Source organism: Danio rerio, chromosome 13 (genome assembly GCF_049306965.1).
Source record: "Danio rerio strain Tuebingen ecotype United States chromosome 13, GRCz12tu, whole genome shotgun sequence".
In the NCBI taxonomy this organism is placed as follows: domain Eukaryota; kingdom Metazoa; phylum Chordata; class Actinopteri; order Cypriniformes; family Danionidae; genus Danio; species Danio rerio.
In genome coordinates this window covers 50,882,140-50,894,909 of record NC_133188.1, presented here as the reverse complement: position 1 = coordinate 50,894,909, position 12,770 = coordinate 50,882,140, and the positions used below count along the sequence as shown (strand labels likewise).

General features: G+C 36.9%; 1 long non-coding RNA gene across 1 annotated transcript in view; it reads right to left on the bottom strand.

Annotated features, from left to right (window-relative positions):
- The window catches only part of LOC137487444 (uncharacterized), an 86,246-nt gene extending 74,295 nt beyond the window's left edge, over positions 1–11,951 (bottom strand). The window contains exon 1 of the long non-coding RNA XR_011006039.2: positions 11,762–11,951. This is a non-coding gene — a long non-coding RNA (uncharacterized lncRNA). The remainder of the gene's footprint in view (positions 1–11,761) is intronic.
- Positions 11,952–12,770: the final 819 nt, after the last annotated feature.

The window sequence follows — 12,770 nt, the reverse complement described above, 5'->3', positions numbered from 1 at the left end:
TGAACACCCTATAAAATCCCAACTGTTCCATATCAGGACATGATCTGGTCTTTGGCAGGAGTTACAAAAAGGGGAATTAAAACTTCAGATGAACAACAACAAAAATGAGTCCTGAACTGCTGACCAGCAGAATGACAAGTGTCAGATGTGTTATCACAATATACTCAATGATGTAAAGAGCACTGAAAAGTCATAGTCAAGTAAAAGTACCATTACTTGCCTAAAAGTGTAATGCAAGTAGAGTAAAAGTATCTGTTGTAGACCTTTTTAAAAGTGCTCAAGAGTACAGTGTACAGTAAACCTCCGTCGTCTTCTCCTCAACGACATGCATCTACAGTCTCTGGTTAAGTGCGTGTAAAGATTTTGCACAACTTCTTGGACCCTTTTAACGTTTCAAACAGTTTGCTGCAATTATAAAGCGGCCATGTCTTGAGGTAGTTCAATATGATGCGATTTACCTTCTGTGTGGGATTTGATTGGACAGGAATCACACGAGGGATTTTTCTAATCCTCATAGACAAGGAAAAATAAAGTAGTGGCTGCAGATTGAAGGAAAGTAGTGGAGTAAGAGTAAGGGTGCTTTCACATCTGTAGTTCGCTTCATTTGGTCTGGACCAAGGGCAATAAATGATGCATTGTTGCATTTTCTGCCGTCTTTGGGTGGTTTTCACACCACACTGCTGGCTTTGGCCTGAACCAGTTGAAACTAACCAAAATGCAGTCATGTGACCAAATCCACATCTCTCATTGGCCTGATGTTGCTGAACATAGTTCCTCAACTGCTTATTGATTGGTCAGAATTCACGTGCGGGAAAATGCCAATGAACTTCCGCAAGTAAACAAAACCGGCAGACACAAAATGTTTTTACTCTGGAGGGACGACTGCGCTGACTGATTGTATGCCTGCTTTAGACAAACTATACATTTCGAGAATAAAGGGCAGCTGCGACTAAAAAACAATGTTTTAATGCATCGCACGTCACTCCAGGAGGAGGCGTGAACTAATTTAGCTAAACTGCGACATGGTCATCTTGCGGAAATATTACCAACGATCCATCAGGTAATGTTTTCCCCTCTCTCTCTGTTGGTAAAGCGCTGTCAACAAATATTTTTCCTCCATATCCCATAATGCACAGCGCATCGGCCTACGGCAGATGGATTAGTCCAAAAGGCGCAGTACTTTTAGCGGTTGGACCCATTTTAGTTCGAATCATATTCTCACCACAAACGAACCGCTCCAGGGTTCGTTTGAAAGCGTACCAAGACCACCTGTTTAAGCAGGTCTCGGTACACTTATTTGGTCCACTTTTGGTGCGAACTCGATAACTAGGGGTGTCACGATTTTGATTTTTAATCGAAATCGATCGAAATTTATGCTCAATTTCGATTATCGAATCAAAAAATAGAATCGTCGATGCTGCCACGCCCCCATGTCGCGTCAGCTTGGCTTGCCAAGCGGGAAAAAACAGGCTTGTTGAAGTGCTTGTTAATCGGCAGACGCAAGGAGACCCGTCGACAGAGCTTAAACCCTCTCCTCTTTCAATGAAGTCGCCGGTGTGGAAGCATTTTGGATTTCCAGTGAGTTATGTTACGTACGGTTCGTCTGATAGACAACACCGGCATCGCGATCCTCCGCCCGCCCCCGTTGCAAATCCGCTCACGAAAAGTACACACTCAGGCCCTGTTTACACTGTCTTTGTTTTTAAATGGCATTTTAGAACGACAACGATTTGACATCCACAGTGGCGTGTAGTGTTTCTGAGCAGCCCTCCTTCCTGTCTACCTCTGTAAATGCACATCACGTGACCACACAGACACAGACGCATACACAGCCATGCGCTCGAGACAGCAGGTCCAGGCAGTCAGAGGACTGCTTCAATCTTTCACTCACTGGTACTTAGTCATTTTAGCGAACACCTCAGATACTGTTGGCTGGTTCCTGTTGGTTGTGCGTCTTTTTAACCAACGCCATTATAACGACACAGATCACTGCCTATTCACGAGTCCCGCAGAAAAAGTGATTGACAGGTGGTAATTATGTGTGTGTCTTGCCTTTATTCATTTACTGTATGATTTGTTTATGGGTAAAACAAAGACCATGCAGGTCAGGTAGTTTAAACGGTAGGCTACTAATAATTAATTTGTTATTAATTAATTAATTATTCATAATCGAAAATCGAATCGAATCATGCCTTTAGAATCGAAAATGTAATCGAATCGAGGATTTGGAGGATCGTGACACCTTTATCGAATATGACGAACCGCGATTATACGAACTCTGATTAAAACGAACTCTAGTGCGATTCAATCAAACTAGGCTGGTAGCAATACTGCACTAAGAATGTACTCAAGGAAGAGTAAAAGTACACATTTTTATAACTACTTAGTAAATTACAATTCATGAGGAGAACTACTCAATTACAGTAATTTGAGTATTTTGTAACTTGTTACTTTCCAAATAAAAGCATATGTCAAAGCCTGGAGTAAATGACATCATTCATTCTGCAGGTGAACTATACTCCTATAACACAACTCACTCTAATTGACGGAGGGTGTCGTGGGGCATAAAAAGGTGGACAAAACAAAGAGCAAACAAGTGCACAGCCAGTCAGTAAGAAGAGGTGATGTCTGGATCACATTAAACACACACATGCTCTTCCTTGTACAGCTGAGCCTGTGAGAACACACTCCAGCTTGATTCTCACTGCGCACCGCACAAAACCCGTGATCAATACTCTACTCTTACAGGCTCCTCCTGGGACACCAGACTCCGGTGAATCCCGCTGTCAAACACAATAGACCTGTAAGGCTGATCAATAATCTCTGGCATAGGCTCATATGACCAGCAGAATGCTACACACTCATGATGACAAAGCAGCTTTACTGACACACACACACACACACACATAGACAAATGAGCTTCAGTGCTTGAATGAACACATTATAGATGCTCACGATTGTCTGAGGGACGACTAGAGAAAGTGTGACTTGTTAAGTTGCTCTTGGCTATATCATTACAAAATAGAGCTGAAGATCTTTGCCCAAACCCAACTGGGCTTTGTAAAACAGGGTCAGGTCAGGCTGGGCTTGCACAGTAAATGAACAGTCATGTAATGCATTTCGATTAGCGCGCAAAAGTAATCAAATCATTTGTTATAACATTAAAATCCATCCCTGCAAAGGTGAAACAAATGATGATGGAGAAATCAAAAAGAGCGAATTTTGACTGCGGTCGGGGTATCCGCCTGTTCAAAACGAGTGGTCATTCCACTAAGGTATTTTGGTCATCGCTCAAACACTTCATAAATGCACGGTGGATCAGTGGTTAGCACTGTCGCCTCACAGCAAAAAGGTCGCTGGTTCGAGTCCCAGCTGGGTCAGTTGGCATTTCTGTGTGGAGTTTGCAAGTTCTTGTTGTGCTTTTGATCAGACACTTCGCGCAAGTATGAGTTTCCTTAAAAATCAGTTGAAGCTGCAGTAACGTCAACAGAAATTATATAAGTGCTGTAGATTTTCAAGATAACCATCTATAATTTATTGTTTTTATAAACTATTTTTTTATAAAAGCTGTCTAATTACCTAACTTACACTGTAAAAAAACAATATTTTACAGAAAATATCTCTAAATTTTTTACAGTAATTTTTTGTCATTTCAAATTATATTTAAAACCTAGTAAAATGACAAACAATCTCTCTATATTAACAGTTTGATTTTCATTTTAGGAACTTTATCATTAAAGACAAATTACTGACATTTGTGTTTTTTATACAGGGAAATTACAGTATTATTCATACAGTATTTTTTCTGTTATTTTAAATTATATTCAAAAGTCCGTAAAAATTACAAACAATACCTGTAAATTAACAGCTTGACTGTTATTTTATGTACTATATAATTAATGACAAATGACAGCAATTTTCCTGTTTTATACAAAAAAATGATTAATTATTAATTATTTACACTGTCTTTTTCCTGTTTTTTAAGTACATTTAAAATTACGTAAAATTAAAGTAATAAATTGTAATTACTTTCTCTGTAAAAATAAAAAATAAAAAAATCGTAAAAAAAAAAAAAAATAAGGTAAAATGACTGACAGCTAAGTGAAACGACCGGCTGCCAAACAAAAAACATAAAATTACGGTAAAAAATTTTTGTTGAAATAAAGTGCAAAAAATAATAAATCTACAGATAATTTCATTAAATTGTTTACAGAAAAACACTTATTTTACAGACTCTTCCTAGATTACGATCAAATATACACGATTATGCCATCAAACTATTGCATAAACACAATATCACACGAGTAGCAGTTCGATATAGCTCTACATCTTCGCACTAAGGCACTCGGCCTGCGGCCATGAGCCAAATGCACGCCTCCCACCAGTGCTGATATACAGCCATATCGCACTGCTACTCATGTGATCTTGCTTTTAGTTTTTTATAAACACACACACACAAACACACTGATATACAAATAATATTAATAGTAACAAAAAGGCATCGTGTGTATGTGTGCATGGAAACAAACTAAGAAGAGGAAGAAGAAGTGTACTATAACAGTAATACAATTATTTTCTGTTACATGTTTTTTTCTAGTATTCCTAATGATAATAATACTATTATTTTCTATTGTGTATTTACACTACGACTACTACTAATGATGATAAAATGAGTGTATTTTAGCTTTAGAGTATAGTATAATACATATTAGCAAGCGTTAAAGGCATGATATTATCATGGTAAACTACACTGTATAATCACTGCTGTTTATATTGTTATTCAATGCACTTCTACATGCATGAGATCTGTACATTTTGTAAACAATAATTTGTAAACAATGATGCAGAAACCCCTTAACATTCCAAGAACACAGCACTTCCTTCAGTGATTATCAACTTTATGGAAAGTGTACATTAGGAAGAACTGTAATAATGAGACACTTATTAAGGTATGTATTAGAGAGTTGCAACCATATTTTCAAATGCTCTCAGGTTCAGGAAAAACACTATCTTGTTGTGCCCTATTTAAGATTCCTCATTAACGTCATTACATTGTTGTTGTTTACTTGCTCTTTATGTATTCTGTATGTCTTTATCATCATCATTATTATTATTATTGATATTATTATTTTATCCCCTGGCTTTTATTGTTTTTTACAAATTTTCTACTATCTACTATATTTTTAAATTGATGAAAAAAAAAATTATATATATATATATATATATATATATATATATATATATATATATATATATATATATATATATATATATATAAAGAAATAAAGAATTAAAGACATAGTTTGTCAGAAATCTTGCAAACACCGCCATCTGGTGGACAAAGGTCGAATAAACTAGAAGCGCACTTCGTCACAGCTCATTACGTCACCGTCATTATAAACTATTACTATGAAACACGTATAAAAATTACTCCTAGAGGCAAACTCTTCTGGAACTCTATTATAGTTTTTTGTTTGTTTGTTTGTTTTTTTTCCAACTTTATTTTTATTGACTTTAATTATAATACAAAACCCAACAAACAGTACAGAATGTTAGAATAAAATACAATACTATAAAAAATACAAATACAAAAAAATTGTTTTCATATATATATATATTTTTTTTCTTCTTTTTTTTCTTGGATATAAATATAGGTATGTGTGTGTGTGTGTGTGTGTGTGTGTGTATATATATATATATATATATATATATATATATATATATATATATATATATATATATATATATATATATATATATATATATATACATATACAAAAAAAACTATCAGATTGAATTTTAAATTACAGTCATCTTTCCAGAGACATACTTTTTTCTATCCATTTATAAAGCAACTGAAAGGGGATAAGGAGATCACACTTTTTTAAAAGTCTCTGCTTAACCTCTGATTACGTATGTTAATTTTTCAAGAGCAAGATTATCAGACATTTTCTTTATCCATTGTGCAAGAACAGGTCTTTGCGTGTTTTTCCATACCAAAGCTATAACACGTTTAGCTTGTATAAAGCTGAAATCTATAAGTTTCTTTTTGTTTGCATTCACTGACAAATTTTCAGGATATATATGTAATAAACAGTTTTAGCTTTTTAGGAAGTTTTAGCTTCAAAGGAACAAATTCTCCAACCATTTCACAGACCACACCACCAAGCACCTCCTTCCAAAACAACTGCAGCTCATTCCCTCATTTACAGTGAGGGAATGACATCCAATGCGTACTGAATTTGTTGTTGTCTTGGAGAAAAGTTATATTGATTACATATTATATATATATTTATTATTTACATAATGCTTTCATCGTATTATAACAGCTCGTCACCCAGTGATAAGCGTAGTTATTCTGCAAAATTAACGTTAAAGTGAGCCTCGATCACCTGACAGGTCCATCTGCGATAGCACCCTAACAATGGATATCGGATAAGACGAAATGACCAAGCATCCAGCCCCAAAATTCACAACTCTCATTAATGCTCCAAGTGATTTTACAAGAGAGAAGCTAAAGGCCTACAAGTCTTTGGATGCCAACAATGTTGTTCTGTGTGGTCATGTGCAAGAAGAAATGCTAAAAACCGAGGTTCTGACTAGCAAAGACAAGGAAAGAAGACGGAGCTGTACAAGGCCTGGGAAATCATCAACAAGCAAAAGTACTGCATTCTGACAGCGAACTGCACCTGTACGGCAGAGTATGTGAACACATACATAAAGGTAAAGTTGGTTTTATATCCGGACTTTCTCCTTAATAATATAATTTCATTAAAGTATTATTTGCAAACTCTTAATAGCGAAATCAAATTAGCAGCCAACCACTATCAAAGTGCAACATTGTTCACAGTCGAATAAATGTTGTTTTCCAGTCACACTTGCAGGTTATTTCAGACTGAATATTCAAAGTGCCGCGGTAAACAATTTAGGGAGTGTGTCACAAGTTGTCACTGAATGAATGTGTGAAAATACCAAAACCAACTTTACCTTAATAACTTTCACGTTTCATTCTAAGCATTCAGTGTTCGCAGTTTAATTCACCATATTTAACTATTTTTGCTGAAATCATTTCTGCAATCAAAAACGAGTAACGTGTATGATTCAGCATAGCGTGAACTTATCAGATATAACATGAGAACTGCAGCGTCCAGCATTTCTAATTAGGTTGTCACTTCATTCAGCTCCCTTTTAGCCAAAGACGTCTGCAGTTAGCATTAAAGCAGTGTGGTGTACGGTAAAAGTTACGTTTTTTTTTCGAATTTGGCACCCTACCACACAACACCACATGTTTACTGTTGCAGCCTGTCTTTTTTTTTGCAACCGGGGACCCGTGTGACGTCATGTGTGTCGTAGGTTGGTAACTGGTCTATACGAAATCTGGTAAAAATCACTTGATTAACTCTAGTCTAATAATGTCTTCAAACTCTGTTTGGAATTTCAGGTTGTATTTCATACAATTTGTTATTTTCCAAGGCCACTTCCACTCTTCTTGCCACTTATTTAAAACGTAAACATTGATAAAAGGTTTCATCTCTGAGGGAGGAATTTTCACCTCCATGGTGTGAAAAACAAATACAATGAGAGTCAATGGTTACAGGTTTCTACCTAAAAATATCTTTGTGTGTGTGTGTGTGTGTGTGTGTGTGTGTGTGTGTGTGTGTGTGTGTGAAAACATCACAGCTGAAGAGGCGGACAGAGTCAGTGTGCACAGTGCACTATACACCAACAAGACTGTGCGAATGTACGGGTTTTCATCATTGAACAGTAATGTTCACATGTTCTGAATACTGTCATTAGAGATTTTCCAAACACTCCTGATATTATTGTTGGGAATGAAGAATTGAAAAACATTCTGATTATGGACGTAGGCTGCTGTTTTGACACGTATATGGATTTGTGCTATACAGAAAAAAATGCTGAAATATCAACCATTAGTAAATGCTCTAAAAATGTGTGGCTGCAACACAAATTTAGTGGTTTTAATAGGGCACGTTCATAAACTGTGTGTGAGGGGACTACAAATTGCCGGACTCAGTAAAAAAAAGACTCGAAACAAATTGCAAAGTATTGTTCTGTGTCTGCAATAATAGGCAGTCTTCATGTGTGGAGAAGACAATGCCATCTCTATCCTTAATCCATTTATTTACTACTGTGCACAGAATGGATCGAGTGCATTAATATTGTCACGCAAATGAAACTCAATGGTTGTATCTATTGCTTGTACTGTGAAATATCATGGGCTCCTTGTGATTATTTGGATGCGGTGTTGCTTTAATTACTGTTAGTCATTCCAAATAAAATTAATCAAGTGTGTTTAACAGATAACATTTTGAAACAAGAATGAATAAATAAGATAATTTAAATTGTTGGGTGAAATATCACTTTAATTACATTCACTTCAGTTGAAGTTTATAGTAGTTGACATAGATGTCCACTAGATGGCAGAACAACCTAGGAGAAACACATGACGCCCTCGGATAATTCATCAGAGCACGTGGGCCACATGTCTAGTTGACTCATTAGCATTTATCTGTCAGACGAGCATCGTTTTAAAGAAATATATTTAGATTTCGCCTTTTAGGTTTCTTTTTCCTAGTCTGACTGATCAGACAGAAAAAGTAGGCCTGTGATTCACAGGTTTCCCTCTCACACACTCAACCTCAGAACCGAAAATGAATCGCGTCAAGCTTTGAAATATCATGCACGGTCTACAAACCCACAAACTATACCAACGAACAGGGTTTGATAGCATACAGTCATTTCAAACCCATCTGAAACAGAACAAAAGACACAACTAGAGTATTTTTTATGAATGTAAACTCGCTTCCGCCTATACACACAGCAGTAACAGGTTTTACTGGAAACCAGAGCTGCCTAACTAATAGTAGGCAGTGTAAAATAAGCTACAAATGTGAGACTAAAAACACATGATGACTTCTTAGAGTGCTTACTTTCAGTTCAATGCCTGCTCCTTCCTTCACTTCAGATGTGCAAATAATCACCAGCATTGCAAATGTGCACTGTGAATTGACTTTGCACAGTCATACACGAAGAAAACGCCCCCTTTCCTGTTACAGTCAGTGTAAAACTATGGTATTTTGGTGTATTCCTTTAGCTACTCTGCTATAATAGTCAAATGTGTTTCATTTTAAAGCGTATTTAATTATTTAGACCATGTTATTCAACTGAATGAAATGTATAGGCATGTTAATGCTAATACATCACTGAATATACCAGCATGAAAAATAAATAAATGAACCATGCCAGAAACTTGAATTTGGGCCTATATGTCAAAGTTATTTCTATATTTTTTAGCCTCCTAAAAGGAATAATTCACATATAAATACAACATTCTGTCTTCATTTACTCATCTTTCACTCGTCACAAACATCTTTGAGTGTTTTGATAATTATTTTTCTGTTGAACACACAAAAATACTAGTAAATATTAGGCCTGTGTTGGAAACATGACTCGTATGGAAGTAAATGGTTACTGGTTTTCAACATCCCGGGCTTTTGGACACTTTCAGTACTGATCACCAAATGTGCACTGTGAACTGACTTTGCATAGTCATACACAAAGAAAGTGCCCCCTTCCTGTTAGTCAAGGTAAAACTATGGTATTTTGGTGTATTTCTTTAGCTGCTCTCCTAAAATAGTCAAATGTGTTTCACATTATAGTGTATTTCATTAATTTAGATCAGGTGATTAAACTGAATGAGATGCATTGGCATGTTAATGCTAATAATACATCATTTATTTCCATGCTGGTATATTCAGTGAACCAGAAACATGGGTTTGGGCCAATATGTCAATTTTATTTCTATATTTTAACCTTACTAAAGAAATAATTCACAAAAAAATAAGACACCATGTCTTCATTTACTCATATTTTACTCGTCACAAACATCTTTGAGTGTTTTGATAATTATTTTTCTGTTGAACACACCAAAATACTAGTAAATATTAGGCCTGTGTTAGAAACAAGACTCTTATGGAAGTACTGGTTTCTAACATCCCAAGCTCTTGGACGTTTTCAGTACTTTTCTTAATCAATTGTTGTTATTTATTTATTTATTTATTTTTTGTATAAACTTAAACATAAGTTGACAAACTAGCCTATAAATCATGTGCCTGCCATCATAGGCTACACTATTTTCAAGTCTGAACTCAAAAAGTGGGCAGTTAAGGAGTTAAACCACTCAACATGATGCTTTTTGACAGGTTTTCATCATTATATCTCGATTCTTATAGAGAACTTATTAAGAAACTATACTATGCTCAAGCTATTATGTCGTTTTTTCTCATGTTTGTCTAATAGTGTGTGGATTTTGGAAATTACCTCAGGCGCGGGCCGCGGCTACCAACCCACATGAATGGGCGATGAGAGGAAGTTCTAGGTGACGGTTAAACAACACGAATAAGGAGAAAACAGCTTCAAAAGAGTGGGATTATATCGCTTTCTCACACTAAAAAGGGTCAAAAGTTGATTAACGCTTAGGGGCGAGTGCTGTTTCATGCGTCATGATTAACGTCTTGGGTCGTTGCGTCGCGTCTGAGCGCGTCACGCAAATATAAAATGAATTAAAAATAGCATAAGGGCAATTACACTCTCCATGCGTGTTATATTTTCTAAACATTTGCTTAATGTAAAGGTCGTGCTTGTCTGTAATTGTAATATTTTTATTAGGCTATTATTATTTATATTAACTTCTATCACTCTGGGTTTATAATGTTTTATTGTCTTGTTTCTGTGGGTTTTAAGCATAAAACGATACTAGCTTCAATAAATACTACATACTAGCTTAAATAAATTAGTTTCCATACTCCATTTATATTTAAATAAGGTTCAGTTTTAACACAAGCTCGATGACTGATCGATAAACGTACTGAAGAAAGTTCTGTAGACGTCCACTATAAATACATTCGGCGCATTACAAGTATGCACCCTAGCAGGTCGTCATCTAGGAAGTGAGAAGCACACGGTTTGAAACGCAGCCAACACACGCGCGCTCTTTTCTACCCAGATACAAACGCTCAGATGTGGAATTTGACAAGCCGCGGGCCACGCCCCCTCAGCGTGACGTACTCTGGAACTACCAAGTACGTGACTCGACACAGTAAGTAACCACAGACCGGGCCTCGCTAACGGGTCAAACGCTTCGCTGCACGACAACAAATCATGCCTTCATGTGAGTTTAAGTCGCAAGAGCAGTTTGGAGACGCCTACACTCTCTTAAGCACCTAAAAACTCATAAACAATGCGCTAAATCTGTGTGCTTGCCATATGGAAACGCGCGTAGCAATTCCAAATAAAAGTGTCTTTTCTGAAGAGGAACAGGAAGTCAGAAACACTATCTCATGCTTGCACCGCAGGCTTCCTCTTATATGTTCATCGAGCGCCCAATGAGAATAAAATGACCCGAATAACTCAATGCATCTTATGTAAGAACGCCTGCAAAGTTTCTTTGGAAATGACAGCACACCTCGAAGCATACTAAGTATGCACTGATCAAATGCATTATTGCTCTGGCAGCACTTTAGAAAACATCCAGTCTTGGTGACTGGAGGAACACACAGCAGTGCACGCGCACATTCTGACTCATTTTTATACTAGACTACTAGAGCAGAGGACACCATCTAACTGTAAAAGTTTAGAGGCTGTTATAAAATGCAGCAGAAGTGAGCAAACATTTTTAAACTTGATATATTTTTTTAAACAATGAACAGTCAGTGGATTAGGGAGTTTAATGTGCACTTACCCGCAATGAAAACCATGAGAATGAAGCTGCACTTGTGCGCCAAAGTTACCAAGTGACTTTGGAGAGACTTTGCGCAGTGGCGCACACTAGTTCCACTGCGAATGTTGAAGATGTGCCCTGTTCCTCCTCTTTTTCCTTTTGAAATAGTGGTTTCACGGGTGTTATTCACTTGAGTCATTCATGTAGAGTCACAGGTCCACACACACAGACTTTCTCTTGAGCGCGCTTGGCGACGCCCACTTCACCCGACACGGTTTGCCGCAACGATTCAAAATCTGTCTGTAGGTTGTGAATGAACAGAGGCTCAGTGAACGCCTTGACAACACTGACTGCAGTTTCCTGGGCAGAACAATCTGTTTATAAACTCCACGATGCACTGGGGACAATGAGCACATTGTGATGGTGCCAACAAATATATGTATATGGGGTGGTTTGGTCACCTGACATTCAAAACTTTTAGACCTTCAACTATAAAAGTAAAGAGGAAATGCATTGGTTAACTTATTAAAGGTGGGCGGCTGACATCAAGTGATGAGAATGTTCCATCTGAAGTCATTATACTATGAAACAACTGTACTGCAAACATTCAAATCTCACAGTAGAGCTTTTTAAAGTGATGGTTCACCCTAAAAATGAACATTTATTCACCATTTAATTTCCCTCAATTACTTCTACATTGGTTGATGAACACATAAGAGCAACTTATAACCATTGCAGAGGAGGAAAAACATATACTATTGAAGTTAATGGTAACTGCTTTCCAACATGTTTCAAAACTTGTAAATAAACGATGACAGAATTTTCAGTTTTGGCTGAACTATCCCTATAAATCAGAGGTGTCAAACTATTGGGTTCCAACTCAACAATAACACACTAAAGGCTGATTTATACTTCTGCGTCAAACACCGGCGTATGCTACGGCGCTGACGCATAGCCCTTTACCGTGGCCGTCGGCATCGCTGACGTGCACCTCTCAAAAAATGTAACTACACATCACAACGACGCGTAG